The 20,112-nt window shown below is 35.0% G+C and overlaps 1 long non-coding RNA gene across 5 annotated transcripts in view; it reads left to right on the top strand.

Moving 5' to 3' along the window:
• Window positions 1–20,112, top strand: part of LOC123613624 (uncharacterized) — a 490,223-nt gene that overhangs the window by 189,437 nt on the left and 280,674 nt on the right. For 3 of the 5 annotated variants that reach the window (XR_012508744.1, XR_012508746.1, XR_012508743.1), the window contains exon 4: window positions 15,557–15,618. The exons of the other annotated variants lie outside the window; for them this stretch is intronic. This is a non-coding gene — a long non-coding RNA (uncharacterized LOC123613624). The remainder of the gene's footprint in view (window positions 1–15,556; window positions 15,619–20,112) is intronic. 5 annotated transcript variants of the gene reach the window in all.

Raw genomic sequence — 20,112 nt, 5'->3', positions numbered from 1 at the left:
CTGCAACAACCCGTCCCACAATTAAGAATGGAGACATGAAGTTTCTGTTTGATGGGAGATTCATCAAGACTCCAAAACTGTGAGATTCTTGACTTCTGAGATTAAAAGCCTACTATAAGGGTGATGGATAGAGAAGGTTTCATAGTAATATTAAAATGAGAAAATCTGATAGGTTAACCTGATCCTCTCTCTAGTGTGGTCAACTCTTCCAGTTCGGTAGGATTGGGATTTCAGTGCTAAAATTGGGAAAGTCCTAGGCAGACTGGGACAGTTGGTCATGCTGCTTACCCCCATACTGTATTTTGCCTTTTGGAGGAGGCTGAGGGGTCAGGGAAGGTTAAAGAAACTGAAGTGAGGGCAATGAGGGTTTCTGTTATCCAAAGTAATTCTGAGACAGAGAATAACAATTAGATTATTCTCATAAACTATTTTTTGGGGGAATTTGAGAGTGTGGATGTGTACCATACCCTATTTTGCCTATATTTCCAATATATGAAATCCTGGCAGTTGAGTTCCACCCTATGAGGGCTTGAAGAAAGCAAGAGAAGTTAACATAGTGGTGCAATGAAAGAGCAATGGAAGAGAAAGCAAGCAAGCATCCTGCCTGGGGTACAGATCAAAAATGTTAAAATGGTTCATTCCCATAGGACTATGTGGTAGAACACAAAGTGTTTGAGTGGTGTATTAGGCAGGGTTCTCCAGAAAGTTGAAACCAATAGAAGATCACACACACACACACACACACACACACGTTTACTTTAAGAAATTGGCTCATGTGATTATGGGGGCTTATACTGCAGATTAGTAGTCTGAAAGGTCAGGTCAGAGTTGACGTTGCAGTCTTGAGTTCAGAATCTGCAGGCTGGGAACTCAGGTGGGGTATCTGCCTTGCAGTCTTGAGGCAGAACTGCTTCTTCAGGAAACCTCAGTCTTTGCTCTTAAAGTCTTCAACTGATTGGATGAGTCCCACTCACATTATTGAGGGTAATCTGCTTTGCTTAAAGTCTGATTTAAATGATAACCACATCTAAAGAAATACTTTCACAGCAGCATCTAGACTGGTGTTTGACACAGCAACTGGGTACCATAGCCTAACCAAGTTGACACATAAGATTAATCATCACAAGGAGCAAATTGGTGACTCAGTGAAGGGAAAATTGACCTTTTGAGAGGCCCGAGTATGGAACCCTAGCTAGAATCTACCTGATACAGAGTACAGCTGAGCTTCAGGAAATTACTCACACCAAGGAACAGTACAGAGGCCGGATGAACGTCCACGCAGTACCCAGTGTGCCACCTGATAGAACCAGCATCAGATATCACCCCCACTGAGAAAATGGACTGTGTAAGTTTCAATAGGTGGACCTTGGGAAGGGATGCCATGATAACCTCTGACCTCCTCACAATGAACGCATGCTCAGTTTCATAAGGGGCTTTTCCCCATCCTTCCCTCTGTTTGAAAATGGCCAATAGAGCCAGGAATGGAAGAAGTAGAGAAAGCTTATGTGGTGCCCATGCTCAGCAAGGTGGTTGAGAAGATAGCCCTGAACTGGCTTTTCAAACCTTTCAAATGCATGTTTTCATTAGTTAATTTAACATCTTTGCTACCAACAAAAACTGGCTCATGAGAGTTAATTTTGGATACAGAAAATTTTAAATGAAAATGGCAAACCTCCATCTTTATACCCCCAAGTTTTGCTGATTTTCAATCATCTTAACTGAAATATTACGCTTACATTGAACATTACACTTATATTGAATATCTATTGCTGGAAGTTAAACATGAAATTCAGCCAGGAGTCTTACCAACCTCTTCTAACTTTGAAAATTACATTGCTAATTAGTAGTTTCCAAACCTGGCTGCATGTTAGAGTCACCTAGGGGTACTTTTTAAAAACTTCAAATACTTTAGCCTTCTCTACACTCCTTCACAAATCTGATTTAGTTGGTCTGAGGCAGAATATGGGGCACTAGTACTTAATTAAGAAAGTCCAAGTGATTCTAATAGACGGGGAAGCTTAAGACCACTGATAAAAATATGGTGATTTCTGTTGCCTTTCATTGCATCGGCTAGTAAGTATCAGGCATCATAATGTTTTAGTTCAAGCATAAATCATGTTGTAAGTTTTGAAGGTCTGTTATTCAACAATTAGGGATCTGAATTTAAAGTAAAATTCAGTTAGTGAGGCACTGCTAATGCAAGTAACTGAAATGTGGTTTAAATTGAGTGAACAGATAACTTTTAACCTATGGCTTTAAAAAATCATACAAGAGAATATCAATTATTTATATGTTGTACCCCCCCATAATCCCATTAACAAGTTTCTTTTTAACTCACTTGAAAGATACATCTAGGTTAGAGAAATGTCAAAATGAGAAAAAAAATATGCATCATAGAGTTAAGGAAGTAGGACATAGAAATTATGATAATTATAATAACTAGCTGTATAGAATATTTGTTATATGCTAAATGCATATAAATTATTGAATATATTCCTCCCAACAACATACTACACAGGTGAGAAATCTGAAGTTTAAAGAAGTTAAACCTCATGTCCAAGGCCACTTAGCTGGTGAGAGGTAGACCTGGTCCTCAAACCCAGGAGAGCCTGATGCCAAAGACTGTTTCTTATTTATCATACTTTATATCTTTCCACTTTTATGTTGAATAGCAAATGTTCACATTACAGCAAAACCCTGAGATGAGGTATGTCTTTTGTTATTGGCCCTGAAAAGAAACCTTCATGTGTTCCACACTACTATGAAAGCAAGTCTTGAGAAAGGCAGCGGATGTGTTTTGTAAAATGAAGGTCCCATAGATTATCCTATAGATTATCTTGTAAGTGGTAAAACTTAATGTTGTTAAGGTCACTCACCAGGTATTTCAGAGCTTGTGAGCAGAGCTCATCCCTACTCAAAACTTGTTCTTTCTTCCTTTTCAGTTTGCATATTAAATTTCTTTTTCTTACCTAATCACACTAGCTAGAACTCCCAGTATAGTGTTGAATAGCAGTGGTGAGAGGACATCCTTGCCTTCTTCCCAGTCTTAGGGGGAAAGTGTTCAATCTCTCATCAGGATGATGTTAGTATAGGTTTCACATGTATATTCTTTAAAGGGTTAAGGAAGTTCCTGTATATATTTAGATTTTTGCAAAAAATTTTAAAGGATCAAAACAGACAGGTTTTCAGAAACAATTTATGAAAATGATATATGAGCAAGAATATAAATTTTGCAGAGTTGTTGGATTATTTAATTTAATCTCCTGTGTATACCACTGTCTTCATACTGAGCTATAATAAAATAGCTCTGAGATTTCTATGGTTAGTTAGTCTTTCAGACATTCATAGGACTGCCTACATTAAACACTTTATATGCCAGCATGTGGTGAACAGTTTTAGATCAGTGTACCATGGTAACAGCAGGCAATGCCTGAAGGGCCGTTTCATTTACATGTAACATATTTTATAAAGAAACTCCTACTTCATGGGTAATTCTGAACATCTGAGCAACAAAAAGGACTTTCATACTCTTCCTAGGGGAGCAGTACTGAATTAATACAATATTAAGTCTAATGAAGCTATAAAGGTGAAAAAACAACTTAGGGGACACCTTTCTATGAAATACAAGCAGGTAAAGTTCTAGTCTTATTGCTCAATTTTAAGTGAATAAAATATCACTGCCCAGGAACAAATACGCAGAATGACTGTCTCATAGTTATTCGTAGATAATAATTTGGGATTGTATGCGTGTGTGCATTGTTATGGACTGAATGCTCTTGTCCCTTGAAAATTCAAATGTTGAAGCCCTAACCACCAATATGATGGTATTTGGAGATGGGTCTTTGAAGGATAATTACAGTTAGATGAAATCATGAGGATGGGGTCCTGATCTGATGGGACTAGTGCCCTTTTAAGGAGAGACACCGGAGAACTCATTCAGTTTCTAGGAGCTCACAAAAAAAGAGGTCATGTGAGCATATGGTGAGATGGCTGCTGCCTGCAGTTGAAGAGAAGAGGCTTCAGAATGAAAACTACCTTGCCAGTACCTTAATCTTGGTCATCCTATACTCCAGAACTGTGAGAAATAAATTTTTCTTCTTTTTACCGCCCACCACCCAACCCATGGTGTTTTATTATGACAGCCTGCATAGACTAATGCATGCATATATTCCAAAACTTTTCTTTTTTATTTTTTAATTATAAGAGTAATATTTACTTGTTTATAAACTAGCAAAGAAAACAGAGAACTATACAGGAAATTTTAATAATCTCTTTTTCCATTCCAAATTCATCTTTTGGTTATAACAAATATTAATTGCTCAGAACAGGGCTTCATAACATTAATGGGCATACAAATCACTCGGGGAATTTGTTAAAATGAAGATTCATATTGGACAAGTCCAGAGTAGGACCTGAGACTCTTCGGTTCTAAAATGATCCCAAGATGGTGCTGATCTGAGGACCACACTGAGTAGCAAGGATTTAGTGTATTTTCCACAATTTCTCTATGTTTATACAAACGAGTCCTGAGTTCCCTCCACAGGTAAAATTAAGATGGTACTAATTGCCTTTTAGAAATGACGTGAAATGCAAAACATAGTGACTGCCATGTAATAGGCACTCAGTAAATGAAATGATCGTGTCTGCTACATAGAAACGTTGAACTACTCTCTTGGAACTCATTTTGAATCTGAGCTGCAGTGTCTCCCTCCTTTGAGGGAGATTTGGGCTTTTTAAACAGTCAGAGGTTTTTGTAAGAAATATCAGGTAAATAAGAGGGCAATTAGGGTAGGCAATATCTGAAGTTATCTTCTTTCTCAAATTAAAAAGTGTAACTCTCAAGTAAAAGCCCATTTTTTTTTTCTGTTAGCTTATGTTGGAGGAAGTCACTGAGAGTATGTGACCACAGATTGACCCCCAAGCTGGACCCAGTCAGTGGGCAGCTCTTTATCCCCTCCCCTGTCCTTCAGATGTATATTCTGCCTACAGTTCCCACACTGAGAATCTTTTTCAAGGATGCAGCCTTGAGAGAGCACTGTGATGTTGAGACTAAATATGTGACTGAACCCAGGAAAGCCTCTCTGTCAACTCTGAGATTCTGTGGGGTAGGTTCAGAGACCTACTCATCTTATGGCTGCTAAAGACAAGCCTTGTAAGTAAGTGCTCTTCCTTATTAAACCTGTCCCTACCAATCTGAAGGTCTGCCTCTTTCTTCAGTCTCTCCTTGCCCTCTGTGTACCAGGGCCAATTTGGGAACCAATCATTTATTAAGCTGATTCTATAAATAATGAGTGGATTTCATAATTTTATTAAAAGAAGATGACTTCTATAATTTTTTTGGAAAGATACCTGGTATCATTGAAGTAAGTGTAAATGGGGCACTGTGAGCTCTCATATAAATAGTAAAAATAGTTTCACAGCTTTCTATTTTGCAATATGATATATTTTAAAGTAGATTATAGTTATCATGACATTTCACCACTAACTATTGCATTGTGCATTTTATAAAATCAAGGCCATATTTTTAGATAATAAAATAATATTATCACACTTCACAGAATTAGTGACAGTGCCAACTAATACCCAGTCCATATTTAAATGTCCCTGGTTGGTCCCCTCAATGTTCTTCACAGGTGATCTGTGCAAATCAGAATCCTATCCAGTACCACATGTCATACTGGTTGATGTGTCCCTTAAGTCTCTGATTCTCCAATTGCATCTTTACTTATGATGCTGAATTTTTGACTGAAGTGAATCAGCTGTCCTGTGAAATATCCTACCTTTGAGATTTCTTCTGATTATTCAAAGGGAGGAGTGTCATTTAGTTTGTTCCTCTCTGTCCTGTCTTTCATGTAGCCCAGAAATAAGGTGTAAAGGCTTGATTATGATTCAGGTGAAGTATTTGGGGTGAGATTTGGTAAAGGTACCTACTTTTTAAAGGTCATTCTCAAATTGTCCTATTGAAATGTTTGTAGAATACTTTATAGTATTTTCTGATGTGTAAATTTATAATTTTATAGGTATTATCTCTAAAATATGGACAAAAGAAAAAATTTCATAACATATCAAAAAACTTGAGACTCCATCTCTAAAACCAGAACGCACTTCTAACTTCTTCCCTTGTTTCCTTCCTTCTTTCTTTCCTTTCAACACAGAGGTTATAAATTGTCTCATGAAAACTGCTAGTCATGCAAAGACTTTAGGTAATAAGACCAATCAGTCCAGAAGGAAGTAATGAATACTGAGACTTCTTGACTTAAATTTACTTTAAATGCTTTCTTTTTGTTACAGCATTTATATTAAATATAAAAATAAAACTCAGTACTGTAGCATATTTTCTACATATGGTTGGGCCAAGCAGTCTGATATAGCAAGAGAAAAAATACATCATCTTTAAGACTGGAGCCAATTCTTGATCTGAGTCACCTTTGAAGCGGCTGGCAGTATATAAAAAATTCATACTTTTATTTTTAAGTATTTACCTCTGACCTTTGAGGATTTGATGGGATCAGAAATATAAATACAGATGTCTCAGATGAAAGTCATTTTGGAAAGATGTTCTGCTTAGCTCTTCAAATCCAAGATGTTTGGACTTTGTATAAGCTAAAGAGAAATATTTTGATGGGATCAATTCAAGCCTAAATGTCATGGAATAGATATCTCATCCAACTGAAAAATGAGTATTTTAAAAAAAAATTGAAGTACATTTTATATATATACAAAGAGAAAGTGCAGAAATCATGAATGTACAACTTGGTGAATTATCACAAAAACCACTTATGCATTATTTAAAATAATAATGATTTAATGATTAATGATTAATGATTTAATGAGTACACAGGTTAAAAAATTAAACATTATCTGTACCCTAGAAGACCTCATTGTATTGCGCCCTTTTAGTCTCTACCCCTCCCCAAGGAAAACCACTCTTCTGACTTCTAATGCCACAAATTTGTTGTTACTGTTATTTGAACCCTTTCTTAAAAGAACGATACATAACGTACACTTTTGTGCCTGGCTTTTTAAATTAGTGTAGATGTTTTAATATTAATTTTTGCTTATATATATATGCTGTGTATAGTAATAGAGTGAACATACTTATTTGAGTTGGGGAAACTGGAATACAGATCTTTAGTCTGCCATTTACTAACTATGCTAACTGTATTAGCCTTCTTTAAGGTACCTAACCCCTCTGGACAGTTTCTTCGCCTGTAAAATGGAAATATTAATACTTCCTTAAGAGACTACTGGCAGAATTAAATGAGATACTATATTTAAAGTACTTGGGAAATGGTAGAAGCTTAATAATTGCTAGTCTCTTCACCCCGCTGTCCTTCACCCTGCCACCTTTTCTATTTAAATATACTGGTGAAAAAAACCAAAGTTATTGGTCCACTTGTGAGCTAAAAAAAGATTTTTGTCATGGGAGATCCATGTGTTGTTTAAAGGAATGCAGAAATCTTTGCTAGAATTTTTAAATGATCATATTTTTTTTTCTTCCTTTAAATGCCAGCAAATTAAATATGTTGCAGTCCTACTGGTATAACACTAGGAAGACTTCAGGTTTAACTAGATGCCCAAGGAAATGTCAAATGCCCTACGACTTGTGCTAATTGCAGGAAATTACAAAGTAAGGACAGTGAATTTAAAACTCCACCTCCTGGAGGTGATTTCTTTCCTCTCTTCTTCCCAGTTGGCTAATGATGGATTCTCAGATAGTGTTTCAGTCTAAGTTTTAATGGAATGTGTTTCTCTCTCAGACATCACTCTATTAAAAATAGGATATAATTATATTTAACCTGAAAACTGAATTTATTATTGTGTTCATACTGAAAATTAATGCTTGAAAATGATCAAATGAGATAAATTTATCTAATTCAAAATATGTTCTGAAAAATACTTCTTTTTGAAAAAAAGGGTTTAGTTATGGAGGGCAAATTGACATAGATAATTTTCAGGAAAGCCTGAAATTACTTTTTTCCTAGAAATGAAAATGTTAAATATAATGTTAAAAATAATTGCAAATAATATTAACTAATTATGTCCATAACTGGTGAGACATCTTAGTGTTTTTGCTCTATTTTAACTTAAAATAAGCATAATTAGAGGGAATTTTGTTTTCCCACAAAGTAGGAAGTATATCAATTGGTGTTCTTCCTTACTCCTTGTTATCTATCATGCGGCTCAAAATACAGTGGACATTAAGTCTCTTTTCTATACTAATATAAGATAGAAATATTTAGTTTTTTTATGTAGGCATGATTTACTAGTACTTTAGGTAGAGCTTGGTTATCTGTCTATACCAACTGATGTCCATCCAAAGATTTTTATTCTTTCTTCATAAAATGTTATTCAGCATGATATAGGTCTTTTCAACAATTTCATATACCTTCCTAGTCTAACTGTTGATATCTGTAACCTAAACCACTGGCTTAGAAAATTGAAGTTAAAGAATCAATCAGGGCCTCTGCAGAAGCTGGATAGCTCAGAACCTGAGCAGTAGACTGTGGCTCTGTTTCCTTTCTCCATTACCAAAACAACCAGTCATTATATTGAAAAAGTTCACCAAGGAACATGTGTTACTCTTCCCATACATAGATGGCGCTACTGACACACCATCACAGAGACGGTTCTGTTTTCATTGCTGGCTGTGGATAAACATTAAACCATCTATGGTCCCCAGATAGTTTCTATTTCTGGAGAGCTAACTGGGGTTAAGGGTCAGCTGAGGTTCTTAACAAGGAGCTGTTATTATTGTGTGTAACCAACTGTGCTAATATTTAGAGACAGCAACATACTGGTTGACTGGACTTTTCATGTTCCAATGATTAATTGGTTGGTATTGTAAGTGAAGACAAAGGAACTTGATTTGGACCCTTTTTCTTTAGTTAATTGTTTGTGAGATGCTGAGTACTTGATTACATCTTCTTTGCATCTGTTTTCTATTTTTGAATGGGAGGGAAAGAGCCAACACTTATCCACCATCTAGTGTATCCCAGTCACTGGGCTATTTATAAATAATATCTTATTTAATCCCCTCATCCTATGGGGAATGGCTTATTACCTTTATTTCAAACATAAAGATGAAGGATAGATATACAGGATGGCCTGAGATCTCCACCGTGGTGGTGGTGTTCAAGCCTAGTCCTGTACGACTTAAGATCTGATTTCAAATGTTCTTTTCATTTAAGCTTGTTCTGGGAATAATAATACTAATCTTATCATATAGCCTTAATACAAAATTTATACTAACATTGGCTTATTGCTGCCATAGGGAAAGGTAAATAAAGGATAAAATACATCAGAAGATCTTTTTAAAAACCTCATTGAGAGGAGTCAGCAGATTAACCAGTGTTCTCTTTTTTTCTATATAGAGTATACTGACTTGTGTAAGTGAGGATTTGGGAATATATAGACTATACCCACAGTTGCTTTGTATTATCTATTTCAAACCTACCAACTAGAGTTATGATTTTTAAAATTTATGAATAGACATTCACAATTTTATTAAGGATTTTAAGAAGCTGGACACTTCTAAGTCCGCGGTATCATAGGAAATATTTGTGTGTGTGTGTGTGTGTGTGTGTGTGTGTGTGTGTGTATGTGTATTTCTTTGGGGCTGAGAGAAGATAGTTTATCAAAAATTGGCTTCTTTTGATAATTTGATAAGATACTTTACTGTATCATTTATACTGACTGCTTCTAAAAATTATCAGGACCACTGTCTTCAGAGAAAGGGGGAGGAAATTTTCTACCCATTATTTTGAAATTTGAAAATATCTAGAAATGTCTAGCTAGTTTCTCTCTCATATACCCAGTCTAACATGCTTATAGCAGATATACTTAATCTCTCTATGACCACATTAGTGGGATTTCATAAAACATAATGCTTTGTATTTCTGTGTAAATTTTCTAAATAAGAAAGATGCATTTTGATTTTATTCTGTAATTTGATTATACTGTTCCTAAGTCTCTTTAATTTAGTGAGTATATAAGTTCTTCTCAACAGTTCACATTCAAGCTACTTGTCATAATCATTTGGTAAGGAGATGTCAGGATACAATTGATGGTGACTCTTAGAAAGAAGGATGTCCAACGAAGACATCAGCACCAGCACAGCATCAGACACCAGTGATTCTAGGCATGGAGACATGAAGACTTTGGGGCCAAGAAAAGTTCGAAAGTGGGATATCCTTTAAGAGGTAAAGAACAAACAGAAAATGATCACAATGAGTTAAAGTTTAAAGTGAATAAAGGGAGATTTGATGTTCATTTAAGCTGGCATAAGGCTGGCAATTGGTAGATAGCTCTAGACCAAGAATTTGATTGCAATCTTGACAGTCAGAAACGGAAAGGCAGATAAAACGTAAGGCCTCTGACATGGAGAGGGGGTGGTGCAGGAATGGAATGCCCAGCTAATGGAGAAACTGGCTCTTAGGAAAGTTGGTAATTGGGTAGAATATTGAAAAACAACCTCAGAATTCAGATTGCATCACAGGGGGATTCTTTTACTGGATGTGTGTGTGTGTGTGTGTGTGTGTGTGTGTGTGAGAGAGAGAGAGAGAGAGAGAGGGAGAGAAGTTCCATGTACTATCCATTTTGTATTATCCTTGTCTTTCTGTGGTATGTACCTTTCTACTTATACACTGGCTCTTACAAATTTTGCCTTCATAGGCACTTTTCATCTATATTTATTTTTCTCTCTCTTCTACTTTAGCAGTTCCTCCACCTTTCGTGGATATTCTTAGCAGCATTAAGAAATTCAAACATAATCCAGGATCTTTCTGTATAGTCAAAAAAGCAAACAATTTCGTTCCTTGCAGGTTGGCTTCCAAGATTCTACCACAGGTCAATGTTTTCCTTAGTAGGGTAAACAAATAAACAACAAATAACCAAAAACCCAGCCTCTCAAGACTTTGTTTACATTTCCAGTCTTCACTTCTCAACTTTTCACTTACTTTCCAGTAGTCTGGTTTCCATCTCCATTCCCCTCTGAAATTGTTATTTCATGATTTCCGTGTTATCAAATCCAAAGGATGCTTCACTGTCCTCATTTCCCTGTATTTCTTAGTAGCATTCAACATAGATGACCACTCACTTTGGATTGAAACAGTTTTTATTTCTTGGCTTCCCGGACACTGTATTCCTTTGGTTATCCATGTAAGGAACAATCTGACTTAGAAATAAGCAAAAGAGATCACTGAGTATTTTTTAATGCCATGCTGGAGCCTCTGGGATTGTCTGATTCTATGGGAACTCTGAGCCTTGCCTTTGAGCTTTTTACAACTGGGAGTTATAGGTAACTGAAAGCAGTGGAAATAATTCTTGTCTACATACATGAAAGTACATTTTATCTGGTGGAAGAAACAATTCTTACATTTTCCACTTTCTTCTGATTAATCTAGTTTGTGGTCCATTTGTAAATTTATTTTGTTATTTCTTTACTCCATATAAGGTTGTGAGTCTTTGATTTCTCCTTTGAATTAGTTGTGAAATATATCTGGTTCCCTTAATTAATGACTTGTGTTAAATTTGGACACATATTCATTGTATGTCTGTATGAGCGTTAACGGTTTTTACATCCCCCCCAAAATTTTTTCTAGCATTTCTCCTTGATCTGACTAACCACTGTTTCTCCGTCTCATTGGTTCACTTCTACTTCTACTGATGGTTAGCTTTTCCTCTATTTTCTCTATAATTAATATAATTTGGGTAACCCCAGCTTTCAGTGATATCTTTATGCTGATTACTTTCAAATATTTATCTGTAGCCTTAACCTCTCACCTGAGATCCAGAATCATATATCCAATTCCTTATTGGAGGGCTAGGTTTTATTGATAACTCACATTTTACAAGAAAACAATGGACTTCTTCATTCCTATTCTCTCCTTCCATAAAAGAAGAACAACAATAATAAGCAATCCATCAAAAAACAGATTTATTCTTCTCCCAGTCTTCCACATTTCAATAAATGTTAATAGTCAATTGCTCAAGCAAGAAACTCAAAACTCTATGTATTTTATTTGTCAATAATCTCTGTCTCTTCTACTCTAAAGTATTCTCAAATTTGTTACTTGTCTTTACTTTTGCAGTCACCACCACATCATATCTTGCTTGGACCATTGTGATGGCTCTCTGGTTTGTCTTGCTCACCACTTCTATTCTTGCCCTTCTGTATTCCATTTGCTACCAAGCAATGAGACTGATCTTTTAAAACATACATCAGATGATCTCACTTTAACACTGAAGACCTTTTAATATCTTCCAATTTCATTTGGAATAAAATTCAAATTCCTTACTATGGCTTACAAATTCCTTTATCTCCCCAAATCACTTAGGAATAGCTGCCTCACTTTTATGCTCCAGCTCTAGAGGACTTGTTTCTTTTCCTTGAATCGTCATAAAACATTTCTGTTTCTGGGACTTTATACTTCCTTTCTTCTATGTAGAACATACTCTATCTGAATTTTCATACGTTTCACTGTGAAACTTATGAAACTTAAATCTGAAAAAAAGCATTTTTGGATTTCAAATCACCTTCCTCAAAGAGGCCTCACCTTACCCTGACTAAAATAGCTTCTTCTCTCCTTATTTTCTATCTTACCACGTAGCCTTTCTCCTTCACATTTACCACAGACCACAGTATCTTTCTTTGAATTTTTTATTTTATTTTTTTATTGAAGTACATTTGATTTACAATGTTGTGTTAATTACTAGTGTATAGCATAGTTATTCATATATATATTAGCTATATATATATATATATATATATATTCCTTTTCATATTCTTTTTCATGATAGGCCATTACAGGGTATTAGCTATCATCCCCTATGCTCTACAGTAGGACCCTGTTATGTATCTATTTCTGAATTTTTAAAACCGATTTTATTTGTTTACATCTACCCAACTCTGCCTTCTCCCCTCTCCTCTTCCTCCGTAGAATGTGATACACCAGGGAGACAGGGACTTGCCTGCCCTTTTCATCATCTTCTCAGAATCCAGGATACACCTTGGATCATAACAGATACTGAATATATTTTTAAAAAGTGACTGAATAAATATTAATCTTCTAATTCTGGTATAGTATGTTATAAATACCTACCTTGATCTCTCTGCTACAGAAGATGAAATGTAACTTGTGATGTAATGTTTACTCATTACCGCCTTCTTAGGGCTGGTATCATGCCTGGTGCATAGTAGGCACTCAATAAATATTTTAAAAATACATTAGTGAGTGAATGAAGTAATAGAGTCCCAAGGTCAGAACAGATACTTCGCTGCCACTCTACTGCCCCTGGCCAGTTTATAGCTCCAGTATTTGAGGCCAGATGGATACCAAATTCTGGCACAGTGCAGAGTCTGGAGATGAGGGATGACTAGATGTGGGTAACAGAGGAGTAGGCAGGAAACGGCAGATAGTTGTACGACTTTTAGTCCCTAAGTCACTTATTTTAATGACTAGTTTTTGACTCAGACTTAATATCTCAAATTCAATGCATCTATAAAGTTATGATTCTTTTCCTTTCTTCTCAATTAATAAATAGCCTTGTCCATTTGATTATGGAACACATGCTACTTTACACATGCTTTCTCTCCAACCAGAAACTTTCCCAACAGAGGGATAACTTTGCTTTTTTTGGCTGTCTGATAACCATATTCATAAGTTTTATTTGAGTTTATTTTAATAGTTACAGGAGTTGAATTGCACTGGATAACTTTTTCTCAACTGAAAACACTGAAAAATCCCTAATTAAAAGTTTAATACAATCTCACATTTCTTGGAAAGCTTAACAGAAAGTATATTAAAAGTCACAGAGATTTGAGATATATTTTGAATAGTTTTCTGAAAATTATGTATAAATATATAAATTATTAGTAGGAAAACTAGACAAGGCTCATTTTTACTGCATTCATATTTTTAAAAAATCCCACAAAACTGAAATATCCAAAACAAACTCCAAATGGAGCAGAAATGAGAGGAGGTAGCACAAAATTTCTGTTATTTAGAAAAGAAATTTTAAATGGGGAGCTTTTTTTATTAAGCAGGTAGAAAATTATTTTTAATGGAATCAGTGCAACATAGTCTTACACAAATTTATTATATGAATAATATTATCTCAATTAATTCTGATTATGATGTTTTAGGATTAGCTTGGCTTGCTAGAAAATCTTGAACTTGGATAATTTTTAAATATAAATATTGATGTTTAAGAAAGAGTCTATTTTATTTAGAGCAACAGAAAATTCAGCTTTGATGGTAAGTATTCATTAACGTAACAGAAGAATTGCTATAAACTCAGATGGAACCTAATTCCTTTAAACTATTCATAATTTAGTAATAATCCTTTGATAAAAAATGGCATCATACATATATATAAAATTAAAAATACAAATTAAATAATAATTTAATAATTTCAATGACTATCAGGTCCAACTAAGATAACTTTTAGGGATAATTTGGGTTAATGGAAAGGATCTTAGACAAAGAATGAGAACTCTGTAATCTAATTCTTGATCTGACTGGAATTTATTTATTTTAGGACAAGTAAATTTATCTTCATGAACTAGAGATCTTCATCTGCAAAATGAGGGTATAAGATGTCTTAATTTTCTATGTTTACACTTAAAACTCAGGCCATCATTGACCAATAGGATATAAGGAGTTGTGATCAAATCTTAACTTATCCAACTACTGTACTTAAAGCTTATATTCACAGAGAGAGAAAAAAAATCAAAGAATCTCGTCTCAGCGTCTTTCTAAACATTACACTTCTTGAGAATTATTTTTGCCTTTTGGTATCCCTTTGATTTCCTAATCCAAGTGGGTGTGATGGCTATGATCAGTTTTGCGTTCCCTATTCTTAAAGAGAATAAGATCAAAGGAAAGACTAGTCTTCATTCTAGAAACTCTTCTCACTCACTGTCCTCCTTGAAATTGTTTAATATACTACCTCATCTGCTCTGCTACCTACTTGAGATTTTTAATAACATTTTTGAATTAATTGTAAGTTTTTTCATGCATATATATTCTTTAAAGAATATTGGAACATATATGATGATGGTTATAGAGAGTGTAACTAAGTAAAACAATAGTCATTGAACATTTGGAAAAACTGTAACTTCATGCTAATATCACTTATTCTTTTTTTTTGGATAGAAAGAGTAATATAGCTGATCTAATAATCTTGTGAAGCAGGTAAGAAATATTTTCTACTGCCTGCACACATATGAAAATTAAAATTAAAAAGTAAATAAATTACCTAAGATACCTAAATGAGTAAATGGGAAACTAGGAAATAAATATCATACCTGGAATTAAGATAAAAATACTAAAACAGTATATTAGATTGCAGCTAAACTAGTTTTAAATCATTAAAAGCTTGAATTCATTATGCATTGTGCACTATATAAAGTGATTCATATAAACAGATCAAGAAAATGTATGCCTTGTCTTTTAAAATTAACACAAACCACCATTAAAATTGGTTAGTACTGAATTTTGAAAAACAGAGAGTTTAGAGCAGACATCTCTTACTAAGTTTTTCTGTTCAGCAGAATGAAGCAGAAACATGATCCGGTGTGTCCACTGCAAATATTGACAATGTAAACAAAGTCATGTAAGTTTCTCTAAATTTCTGTCACAGAAACTGTGTTCACTGCACTGAGGAATTTTCTTTTTTCCAATTTCATGCTCTCGGAATGGTAGCTGTGCTGGATGGAATGTTTATGTCTCTTCAAAATTCATTTTACTTTGAAACATTTTAATCTCAGTGTGATGGTGTTAGGAGGTGGGGCCTTTGGGAGGTAATTAGGTCATGAGAGTGGAACCCTCATGAAGAGAATTAGCGCTCTTTTAAGAAAAGACAGGAAAGCACTTGCTTCCTCCGTCTCTCTCTGCATGTGAGGATACAGTGAAAAGCCAGTAATCTGCGAACCAGGAAGAGTGCTCTCCCCAGACACTGACTCCAGCACCTTGATCTTGGACTTCCCAGTCTCCAGAACTGTCAGAAATAAATGTTCATCAATTAATCCACCAGTCTTTGGCATTCTGTTATAGCAGCCTGAATTGACCAGGACAACTTATCAAAGTTATCCTATATTACGGAACTTGCTGATAGCAACTCATTGGCCAAAATCTATTGTCTATACCATTTATTCAGTCCTACAACTACTTACACCCTGAAGTAGCCCTGAAGCAGCTTAGTTCTCTTAATCTTTGGTCATGTATTCATTTTGACATTGTCTGGAGTTTTCCCCAACTGGTATATCAGTATCTATTCCTGCACCAACCACTTTACAGACTGTTACCTTGTCTAACCAGTGAACAGTGCCTTTTATCACCTTACAGTAAGTGGATTTGATCACCTTTCATATTCTGGTGGTTAGGCCAGGTAGACCATGATGCAGTGGAGACCTCAGACCAACTGGAGCCAGTGAACCCACAGTATACGGAGATCTGAAAAATTGGGCAACCACAAAACAGTGAAAAATAATTATTTCAGGGAAATAGACTAGTTGAACTGTTAAGTCTGACTTTCTTGAAATAGAATCATTTGAAAGGTGTTGTGGTTCTAGGAACTCCCTTTGATAAGTAGTTTAGGAATTCAGCCATTTTGAATTTTTGCTTTAAAATTTTATAGTATTTTCAAATTAAGTTAGGTAATGATCTTAATTTACTTTTTGTTTGAATTGTTAAGCTGAATAATTTTATTTTGATTTCAATGTGTCCAGAAAGGGTATTTTTGGTGTGAAATGTCAAAATATGTTTTTCTCCTTTGCTTGATAATAGCTTGCAGATTTGGTTGACATTTGATATAAAGTGATTTCTATAGTTTGAGGCAAAAATGAACTTCAATTTTAACCTTGTAATGATTATGCGTGTTTATGGAAAATGAGTTGAAATGTAGAACTGCAATCATTGTCTGTGTTTTCCAGGCTTTGCCAGGCTTAAATGCCTTTTTATTTAGAGAATTTTCCATGCCTTTAGGTTACTAAGAGTCAAAATAATGTAAACTGGTACATTTTTATTTGGTTGATTCTGTAGCCAAAAAGGCAGTGACTAGGAGTTTTATTCACGATATCTTATTTTGCATGGGCTTTGCCTGTGGCTCTTGGAAGACAAGAGATTTTTGTCAGGAAAAGGGGAATAACCATTCTGGAAAAATGACCTGGCTTAGGGCTGTTGCTCAAGGAGGGAGGTCAGGAAGCAAAGTTACAGTATGTGCGAGCACAGTGCAATCTCAGGCTGATCAGTGGTGGTGTTCGCAAAAAAGGCCCTGCCCAGTGGGTGGGTATTTTGCAGCAAATGAAATCCTTAAAATTAGGCTGGTGACACTCTCTTGGCTCCAAGGGGAACTGAAACAGTTTTAAATACATCTCAGCCAGTATCCAATAGGTCAGGGACAAGACCTAACTCCCAAAGGAGAGAGAGCTGGCTGGAGCTAGGCAGGCTTTCAGGATCCTCCAGCCAAGTTGGCTGGACTTCAGGATACTGCTACCAGAGGTATTTGGAACACAAACTAGGAAGAGGGGCAAAACCCAAATATACAGAATTTGCACAGATGGAGGAAACACAAACAAATGTTGGGTTTTAGTGATTCAGTTATGAGGATTCTAGCTAACTCTGGACCCCACTTACTACCTACGAGATGATCTCTCATTGTGATTCTCACTGGCTTGAGGACCAAGGAGTCGAGCCTGTGCTTGAAGATCCTCAGTGATTTGTGATGAATAAGCAGAAATGGAATCACATGAGACATCTAGAACAAGTATTTTCATCTCAGTCAGCTGATTGGTTTCACAGTTTTTCACTGGTTTGTTTAATTGGTTGAATTAATCCTTTGCTTTAGGACTGTATGGACACAATCTGAAGTACACGGTATTTTATTTTTCTATGTGATCTTGAGCTCTGACAAGCTGAATTTTAAATCCTTTCCCATCTGATATGCTTAGAACTACACAGTAGATCCTGCCCGATGTTACGCAGATTTTTAAACACTGAGGTCATTCCCAAACTGATTTCAAGTAAAATTTTTGGAATTTTTAATTTAACTATAAAGTATCATGAGGAAAGTGTACATATTGTAAGTGTACAACTCATCAGTGTTCATCAGACTGAATACACCCAGGTCAGCACCTCCAGAAGCCCCGTAAGTTTCCCCTTCTAGTTACTAACTCCCAAAGATTAACAACTTTCCTGATAATAGCTAAGTTTCTCTACTTTATGTGAAATGAATCGGGTAATATATATTCTTTTGTATATGGTTTCTTTTGCTCAATATTATGCTTGTGAGATTTCTCAATGTTGCTCTTAGTCATAGATCATTTATTATCATTGCTATGCTATATTTCATTGTATAAACAAATTATTTCTTTTAGTACTTTTGGTGAGCGTTTAGGTGTTATCTTTTATTGGTGCTGTTCCATGTAGTGTTGCAGTGAATATTCTAGTAATGTCTTTAGTAAACATATGTACACATTTCTGTGGATACTGTAGAGTGAAATCAGTGGGTTTGCATCAGTGAAATTTTAAATGTCTTTTAAAGTTTGTAATTTGATCAGTTAGCCAATTCCAAAGATTTTCTATCATTGTAAATATATTACAGATCTGTCTTAGCCTTGCTGTGCCCAGCCTACTAGTCTATTGGCCTACTTTTTGCCAAAATTTTCACACATGAGGTTTAATTATGTGCTTCTTTCCTCTATTATAGATTTATAATTTTCCAAATTATGAGTATAATATACTTCTACATTGAAGTATAAGTCCTGTAATTTTATGATGAGATAAAGAATACAACAGCTCTTTTTGTAGTTTAAAAAATTCATAAATCAGTCTATTTAGTTTTTAGATTTTATCCACAAATGACAGAGAAGAAATATTACCATAATGTAAGGTGCTCTCCTTTTTAAAAGTTGACCATGCTAAAAACTGACATTTCAGAACAAGTAAATATATGGGTATTTATCCACATTAAAATTCTATCTTGCTTGACTAGCAGATCAACTTGAATCAATAAAAATGTTTTTTAAAACAAACTTATTTTTAGAATAATTTTAGATTTACCTAAAAATTGAGAGGATAGTACAGAGAGTTCTTGTATATCCTCCACACAGTTTCTCCTATTATTAATGTTCTATATGTAGGGAACACTTGTCACAATTAATAAACTGATACTTACACATTATTATTAACTAAAGGGTATAGTTTATTCTGATTTTCATAGATTTTAAGTAAAGTCCTTTGTTTCCCACAATCCAGTCAAAATTAGTTAACCGTATATGTGTGAGTTTTTTGGGGGGCTTTCTATTCTGTTACATTGGTCTGTGTGTCTGTTTTTATACCAGTGCAATCCTGTTCTGATTACTATAGCTTTGTGGTATAATTTGAAGTCAGGAAGTGTGATGCCTCAAGCTTTGTTCTTCTCTCTCAGTATTGTTTGGCTATTCAGGATCTTTTGTGGACCCACTTGAATTTTGTAATTTTTTTTCTTTTTCTATGAAAAATGATATTACGATTTTGATAGAGATTGCATCGAATCTGTTGATCACATAGGGTAATACAAATATTTAACAATACTGATTGTTTCAATTCATGAACATGGCATGTGTTTTCACTTATTTGTGTCTTCAGTTTCTTTTATCAGTGTTTTATAGATTTTGCTGTGCAGATCTTTCACCTCCCTGATTAAATTTATTTCTAAGTATTGCATTCTTTTTGATGCCATACCAAATGCAATTTTTTTTCTAATTTCTTTTTGATAGCTTGTTGTTAGTGTGTAGAAATGCAGCTGATTTTGTGTATTGATTTTACATCATGCAACTCTACTGAATTTATTAGTCCTAACAGTTTGTTGATGGAATTTTTAGGGTTTTATATAAATAAAAGCTTGCTAGCTGCAACAGAGACAATTTTACTTCTTTCTTTCCTACTTGGATGCCTTTTATTTCTTCTTACCTGATTTTTCTAGCCAGAACTTCTATTAGTATGTTAAATAAGAGTAGCAAGGGTGAGCACCCTTGTTTTGTTTCTGATCTTGGAGAAAAACTTTCCAGCTCTTAACCACTGAGTATGATGTTAGCTGTAGGCTTGTCATGTATAGCCTTCATTATGT

Source organism: Camelus bactrianus, chromosome 8, assembly GCF_048773025.1.
Source record: "Camelus bactrianus isolate YW-2024 breed Bactrian camel chromosome 8, ASM4877302v1, whole genome shotgun sequence".
In the NCBI taxonomy this organism is placed as follows: Eukaryota; Metazoa; Chordata; class Mammalia; order Artiodactyla; family Camelidae; genus Camelus; species Camelus bactrianus.
This window is presented reverse-complemented; position numbering and strand designations above follow the sequence as displayed.